At 31.6% G+C, this 8,388-nt stretch overlaps 1 long non-coding RNA gene across 1 annotated transcript; it reads right to left on the bottom strand.

The window, feature by feature from the left end:
* Positions 1–2,768: 2,768 nt before the first annotated feature.
* LOC138131828 (uncharacterized) lies at positions 2,769–4,181 on the bottom strand. The gene is made up of 3 exons (XR_011159919.1): positions 3,267–4,181; positions 3,041–3,205; positions 2,769–2,992 (listed from the first exon to the last, which is right to left on the bottom strand). It is a non-coding gene; the product is annotated as an uncharacterized lncRNA (long non-coding RNA).
* Positions 4,182–8,388: the final 4,207 nt, after the last annotated feature.

Raw genomic sequence — 8,388 nt, 5'->3', positions numbered from 1 at the left:
TAGAGCATTACGAAAGAAAAGGCCAAGTTAATATTTTGACAGAAGAAAAATTAAGTATAAACCACTAGGGGTTGTTATAATTTGCAGGAAGCTGAACAAAATTCTATTAAAACAGCATTACCTAACTTATTTTGAATTTTTCATGGACTTGTTTAGAAATTTAAAACTGAATTAATCAAAAAATGTCTTCAAAAAGCTTGCCGTTGTGAAAATGAACTATTAAATTCTGAACTTTGCTGGGATGGAGCAACAAACCTAAATATCGGAAATTATTTAAGAAACAAGAATCGCTTCACATTATGTAAATCTTGTCTAAATTTTTTTTCTACACTTTATATTATGCATTGCTCGGAGAAAAGCAATCCACGAGAATGGGGTACAACGTTGCTCCATCATTTCGATGTCGATGTCGAAGATGAAATATAAAAATACTTTTACGATCATCAACCCTACATGGATCCCTCAACACCTCTATCAAGATTATATCGTCCATTTCATACTTAATTGACAACTAATTCACTGCGGCGCCACCATAAAAAATAACATTAGACTTATTTATTATTTTTGAAATTTGTTCTACTCGAATGACGGTGCATCCTTATAAATGTTATTCTGCATTTCACTAAGTTTTGTTATATAATACAGTATTTGTGATTTATTTGTCACATAAAACGACATTTAAGTAATGTAAATGCATATTTAATATCGGGTAATTTTTTAAATTTCACCTCGTAGTAGTCGATGTGAACGCATCACTCGTGTAAAACATCAGATTTAAACAGCTGATCGGTGATCCGTAACCCGTATAGTGCATTGACAATCGACTCTTCAACGCCTACTATGAGGTGAAATTAAAAAAAACACCCGATACTTTATACATATCGGGTGTTCATTTCAATTTATTCTCAAAGTTGGCGTTGAAAAGTCGATTGTGAACGCATTAGCTCTTTAAATCTTACATCAGTTCACAATACATAGATACGAACACCTGTACAGGTAGTTAAATCTTTTATTTTATTTTTATCCAGCGATATTATTATTATAACGTAATTATGAAATTATAATAAAACAATTATAGAATATCTAATAATATTTACATAATATTTGATTCTTCATTGATTTAACCTACCCTTTTTAAACAAAAACACACCGCATTACCTTTTGTATTATACTTAAACCAGCTTTCGCGCGAAAAAAATTGAAAGTTTTCGAGATTTTTCTGAAGTTTATTATAGTTTATATTTAGACTTTAGGTCTTTTATCCATTTGTCTTAATTACTTTAATCAGATGAAATAAAAATTTCTAATTGATAAATTATTCAATTTTTTAAACTTCAAAGTCAAATATCTCGAAAATTTTGCTTTGTAACCTGTCACTTTCTTTACACATCCTTATTAAAATGCATATCATCTTTCATAATTACTCAGTATCTAGGGTGCCATTTAAAATTTCGAAGCGGGGGTGGTTGGGAGCAGCTGGTGGCGTAGTAATGACATGACATCTATACTAAATTACCTTCCCCATACCCTCACTCAAAACACAATCTTAAATTAATTAAATTAAAGGTACCAGCAATAAACATATCCGAACTTTTCGTGCGGCCACCCCTATAATGTATAATTTTTATATGGGTTGTTCATTTTGATTTATACTCAAAGTTGGCGTTGAAGAGTCAATTGTGAACGCACCACGGATTACAGATCACGGATCAGCTGTTTAAATCTAACCTCACTTTTTGTGTTGTTTGTGTTTTTAATGTGCAGATTGACGAGTGGTGGGTAGTCAACTCTTCAGCGCCTACTTTGAGGATAAATTTAAATGAACATCCGATATAATTAATTTGTATTTTATGTGATATTCAAACTTTCTGGTGGAATTTCGTTTTAACTGAAAGCCGGAGACCAACGTCAAATAATTACTTGCAGAAATTTATTTTCATTTATTTTAAATGTTAAAAAAATGTTTTAGCCAATACCACGAACGAAAGATTTTCACTTATTAATTAAATAATCAAAGATTTCAGAAAATTGTTGTTGCCGTGACAACCGCATTATGTAGATGGCAACCTCTTTATGAGAGTCTAAAAAATAGTGATTTTGTTGAAGTTTTCTCTGAAAAAATTGTTAACTGCTTAAGTTTTTGGAAATTTTTCAAAAATAGCATAAACTCCCCAAAACTTTCGTTGCTCACTTTTTAATTATAAATTTAAATAACTTAAAACGACATGTTATCAAATTGTTATTCACAATAGCTTTACACTTGTTCATTTGTTTCAAAAGGGGCTTCTATTTCAGCATTACTGCCTTAATAACTCGAATCTTCAAATAACATCATCAACAAAAAAGTGATAAAGGAAGTCTTTAGAGCTCCATTTCTTCAAAAAAAATAAATATTGTTTTTTTAAATATGTTTCTGCACTCCACTTCTAGATGACGCACATTTAAGGAAATGCGGTACTTTTGGGACAGCCTGTATAACCATGTTTCTTGGAGTTTCTTCATCATACCTCTATGACTGAAGCCACACCGCAAGTAATCAGAAGTTTTGTTTTTCCATATCCACCCCGTATCTGTTTATCTTATGTTATCTGTTTTTCTTTTGATCATGTTGTGCTAAACTTGCTTCTTATATATTTTTGTAAAAGAGATAGTTAATGTTAATAATAATAATTACAATAATCGTTTTGCTTATAATTTATTCTATATTGACAAAAACAGCTTTGACACAGTGTTTGTTATTTTCAGGAACTCTTGTGGCGAATAATTTTCTTCAACTAAAAAAAGACATGTCTATAAAATTAACCTAAAAATTATGATCCATTGCCATTACAAAACTGCCTATTTACTCTATTTTGACCAAGCAGAGTACACATACAACAACTTGCTTGGTTTTGTTGTCCCCTACATTCAAATAGACCTTTAAATATCCAGAAGGTAACGGTATTTGGAGTTTTTTGTATTGTAGTTGATAGTTTCTCAAGTTATACCGACCCTAAATAGCCCCATTTTTAAATGATAATAATAAATATCTCCCACTTACCACCGGTAACGGACAAGTTTTAGGTTGCACTGCTATTTGTTTCTGAATTTCAAACCAAAACGGGCCCAAGTCTTTGTTCAAAAAGTCACACAAATTCGACCTGGTGAATTTGAATAGCGGCAAATAATTGTCTCCAGTTTTTGAGTAATCCAGACTGGCATTCAGCTAAAACAATCATGGGTAATGCCGATTACAAGACGCACATGTGGCGATAATAAATATTTACGAATTGATTTTGTCCAAATGGGGTGTTGACGATGGCCGTAAAATTGAGATACTGCACATTATCACGTATCATCATCGATGACTCAAGTGTTATTGGATAGTGGTAACTCGCATTGCACATCTCCAATTTATCTATCCACATACCTTTAATTTCTGACTTGACATTTCTCAGAAACTGTAAAGAATAGAATCGTTTAGTTGACAACACCGAATTTACTGAAATGTTCTCACCACAAGCATCAGAATAATCAACAAAAATTTAGCATGCTGCATGGCGACATTAACACTATAATTTTGATTTAAACAATTGTGAATTTAACAAAAGTTATATCGCTCTTGTGCGATTTTTTTGAAGGTTACTTAAATCTGGAACTAATGTTAAATTCATTTTTATAATTACATTTTAATGCGAGTGGCAATAACATTCGGAAATTAAACAACAAAGATTTAATCTTTAATTTTAAAATGTGACCTATACTGCATACAAAAACGTTTGATATGTTAAGTGAGTTAGAGAATTCTTTAAAAAGTTATTTGAATAAATTTAGCTTAGTTTTTCGTTTCGTCACGACAGGTTTGTGTTAACACACTTACGATATCTAAGAATTGTTTTCTTCAATTTTTTGTCTACTTCCAGTGGAGTTACAGTTTCAGGTTATAGTTAGTCTTGAACATCCTCACTTATATTGCTTGTTAATAGTAATAGTTCCAATAGCAATACGGTTTATTACCCAAGCCAGACATAAAATCGAATTACAAAGCAATATAGCAAATCAAATAAATTATCGCATGAAGTTAGTCGAAGATACACCGGGTGTTCAGAAAAATCTGTTGGTCTTTATTTTTTTCCTTCCGATGTCCATTTGTGCATGAGATCCTCAGTAAAACATGTTTTCAAAGAGATTACATAGAAAGTTTTATAAAATTTGAAAACTATTTTTCGTCGTATTACCTACATAACGTAAATGAAGGAAAGTAGTAGTTTATTTAACGAGTTCGTGTGTAAATTGGGCTTTTTTTGGCATGAGTGGGCCAGTTTAAACTCATGCCAAAAAAAGCCCAATTTACACAAGAACGAGTTGAATACAACGTTTTTTTGTTCGACGAGCCCCTAAAAGGCTCCAAATCGCTTAAAATCTTTAAAATTAGATTGACGTTTCGTTTTGACAAGTTGTGACATTTATCAAAACCCGCTCACACAGGAGAAAATTCTCACATTCTGACAGTGTCAAACAAAAAAATATTTTCATTTATAATTTCTGATTAATTTATATGTTTGATTTGGGATTTGTAGTTATCTAAATAAAAAAATATATGCATTTGCTTTAGATTTAGGGAGATTAATTAATTATAACCTGTTTTTCATTGCCCGAATTATTGGATCTCATATTAATTCATGCATAAAGCCTACTGTTTGTTATCCGATAAAAAATCAACTAATAAAAAAATATGCGCAGCATAAATTTATACGCCTACACCAATTCAGTTTTGTTATGATGTTTAAAAAATAGTATATTATACGCCAAGGTAGAGAAGACATTTTTTAAGCCGAGGTAGTTTATTCCCCGAGAAGCGAAGCTTCGAGGGGAATAAAAAAGCGAGGCTTAAAATTGTCTTCTCTAGCGTGGTGTATATATTATTTTTTTCACTACTAGATCCGTTAAAACCCTTTCTAATAATAATTATTAATTAAATTTGTTTGTCCGATGCGACGATCCGAGTTCTCATTTTTCAACGGTTGCTATGAAAATTGAAAATCGTCTGTCTACGTTAACCAATAAAATCAAAGAAAATCTTTCGTTGCTAAGTGACGGCTGTTCATTGTTGACCTTGGTTAATAATGAAAATTATTATTAACCAAGGGAGAGAAATTCTACTTCTGGGGTCGGTTCGAGAGTCAATAATGACGCCTTCTGAGACTAGTAGTGAAAAAAATACTTTTAACTTTTGCTGAATATGATTTAATTTAAACACGTTAGACAATAATAATTCATTTGATAAGCGACATTAAGGAAAATCGGGCCGGATCAGTGTTTGAATGGGTGACCGCAGAGGAAACACCATTCCTTTGTAACTTCATTACTTCATAGCTTCATTACTTGATTTCAGTATTATCTATAGTTTGTAATGAACTAATTTCAATGTGGATATGTAAAAAGTCGAGGTAATGGAAAATAAATGATCAATATTTGATAAAAATACTCGTAATAATAAAATAAAATTATAAGTGAAATAAATAATAAAACCCCTTTTTTATAATAATAATACATTATGTATCTAGGAAAAGAAATGCATGATTCTTTTTCAGGTGTCATTTGTAGCCAACTAGCCAAAGGGCTACAAAACACTGAAGAACATACGATTCTTTCACGAAAACAAAAAAAAATTCTAATTGACATGTACTATTACTAGTAGTCTGTGAAACTTAAAAAAATGGTAAAAGATAGATGTCGGAGACTTTTCTGTAGAACAACCTGAAGAAATTACTGAAGTTTAGCAATCGTTGCGGTTTCAATTTTGAAATTAAAATTTTGATAAACCTGTAAAATTCCTTGACATTTTAAATTTTTATTTGATTCATAATTCTTCTTTTTTTTTTAATTATGTGAGATCGCTACAAATAGCGCAGGTCACTCAGTAAATATTTAATTTATATTGAGATCCAATCTTCAATTATGTCCTGATTTGGGAGGTTCCTTCCATTGTTGTAAATTCTATATGTTCTTCAACTGATTAACTTACCAACTCGGTAATACTGTAAAAATAATATAATAATTTCTAGATCAACTAGAAATTCCTTACGTTGTATATACGTTAGCATCTTTTGATTATTTTCTTTATTTTTTTTAAGAACATATGTAACCTTGACAGGTGATTGATAGGCTATAAAATAGTAATTTGCTTAAGTTTTAAGACATGCAAATTTCTAAGTGTTTTCAAGACCAATTAATTTTGTTGATTATTATATACAAATGCTATATTTAAGTTATGAAGAAATTGGAATTATGAAATAACACCACTGAACAATATACATCTATATTTATTTTATTAACCAGTCGTTGAAAATGTGTGTATCTATAAGGCATTCACGATCTTTTTGGGACCGAGTTGGCTATGACCATCTAGTGATTTTGTTGGCAGTACCTCGCTGATAACTAAATTCCCTAAAGGAAATTGACACTTTTTGTGTTAGGTTAGGTTGTTTTCAGTTTAGGGTTATATTTTCTGAATAGGTACATTGTTGCCGGATCTCTTAAATCTGGTCTGTCCTTTTTAAATTAAATTAAATCGTTTAATTTAATTTTTTATCGTAATAAAATTGTTTTGGCAATTTTGACTGTTCCTTTGACGGAAATTTAAATTATTCTTACACACTTAACAAATCATTTAGTTTCTTACGAATATTAAAATAATAAATCTGGCAATGCGGTGGCAAGAAAATGTCGAACAGACACTGACAGAAAAAAAAATAGCATCCGTTGCAACACTGAGTCAGTTGGTCCAACATGAAAAGAAAAAATCATAGCCAACTCGGTCCCAAAAAGATCGTGAATACCTAATAGTTTTGTATATTCGTATTATAGAGAGAACAAGGTATGGAGACCGGATTTATTTATCATTATAGATAATTCTATCAAATAATGATAATCCCTTCAAAAGCATAATTTTTATATTGTCATTTATTTTGCATTACATCTACTTTATACACGACATCCACGTCGATACGGCATTATGGATTACAGACAATACTGAAATCTAATGAAAACTAATGAAGCTATTAATTGTTGGAGTATTATAAACATTATAATGTATTATTATTATTATGATTTAGTTGAGCTTGCCAACAGGTAATGACCTAATTAGAGGCAAGCTATCATCAGTTAAGGCAGTAAGTGGAATGAGTAGCAGCAGGATACTACTTTCCCTTTAGATTAAAATGGCGTAAACCACTTTGGAAAGAAGAATTTCTTATGCAACCATTTTCCAGATCTGACTATTGGAAAGCAGCCTGGCAAGAAGTAGATATTTTCAATAAAAATCTAATTGAGGATCCTACAAAACAAATTCCGGGATTTGATCTACCCAGGAAAATCTGGTGTAAATTAAATCGTTTTAGAACCGGCCATGGCAAATGCAATAATATGCTGTTTCACTGGAACATTCGCGAAAACCCTTCTTATGAATGCGGTGCAGAAAAAGAAACCATCCAACACATTGTGGAAGATTGTCCCCTTACTAAATTCCAGCAAAGTTTCTCCAAACTACATCTACTTACCGAAGACGCCCTAAATTGGCTACAACAAATTAAAAACATATAATTTACCATAATTATTTTGTGAATTTCGAATTTTAATTGTATTTTTCTTCATACATATACACTACTTTCCCATTAGGAATCACACTTACTGCCAGCTTATAAATACTCTTACTAAGAACAGATCTAAGTTCGGAGGGCATTGTAAAAAATATATCGATTTTATTGGAGTCAGCTTTGGTTGAACAGCTGTTAACCATCTGGTATAATGGTGACATTAGTAGAACATTTGTCCTTGCAGATCTTAGTTCAAAGCTTCACACTTTCAGAAGCAGAAGCTTTGACAATAGGTAGAGGCATTCAACTGAATAGCTAAGCACATAAGAGAGAAATTTGATTTTAGCAAAATCCCGTCTACTCGACAATGAATGAAGCTGAACACATTCTAAGAGAGTTTCCTGTTGAAGTCCCCTAGGTGGGTATTGACCTGTCTCATTAAATATTAAAAATTTAGCAAATTGTCTTTGAATCTTCTCCAAGGCCCAGGTGTGATTATTGTATATTGGTGACCAAACAATACCAGCATACTCCAATTTGCATCGCACATAAGCCTTATAAAGCGATATAATTGCCTCGGTACTGTGGAATAATCTCCTGTTACGAAGAACAAAACCCAGTGATTTGTAAGCAGCAGATGTCACAGTCAATATGATTGCAAAAAGTGAGACCACAATCAAACCCAACACAATTAATATTAAGATATATCCACTTTGGCATATTTAACATAATATTGTCACTATTGCCGCACTATATCAAACTAGTATTATACACGTACGTGGGGATTAAATTTTAGCTGATGTGCTAATGT

Source organism: Tenebrio molitor, chromosome 5 (assembly GCF_963966145.1).
Source record: "Tenebrio molitor chromosome 5, icTenMoli1.1, whole genome shotgun sequence".
Lineage (NCBI taxonomy): Eukaryota > Metazoa > Arthropoda > Insecta > Coleoptera > Tenebrionidae > Tenebrio > Tenebrio molitor.
This window is presented reverse-complemented; position numbering and strand designations above follow the sequence as displayed.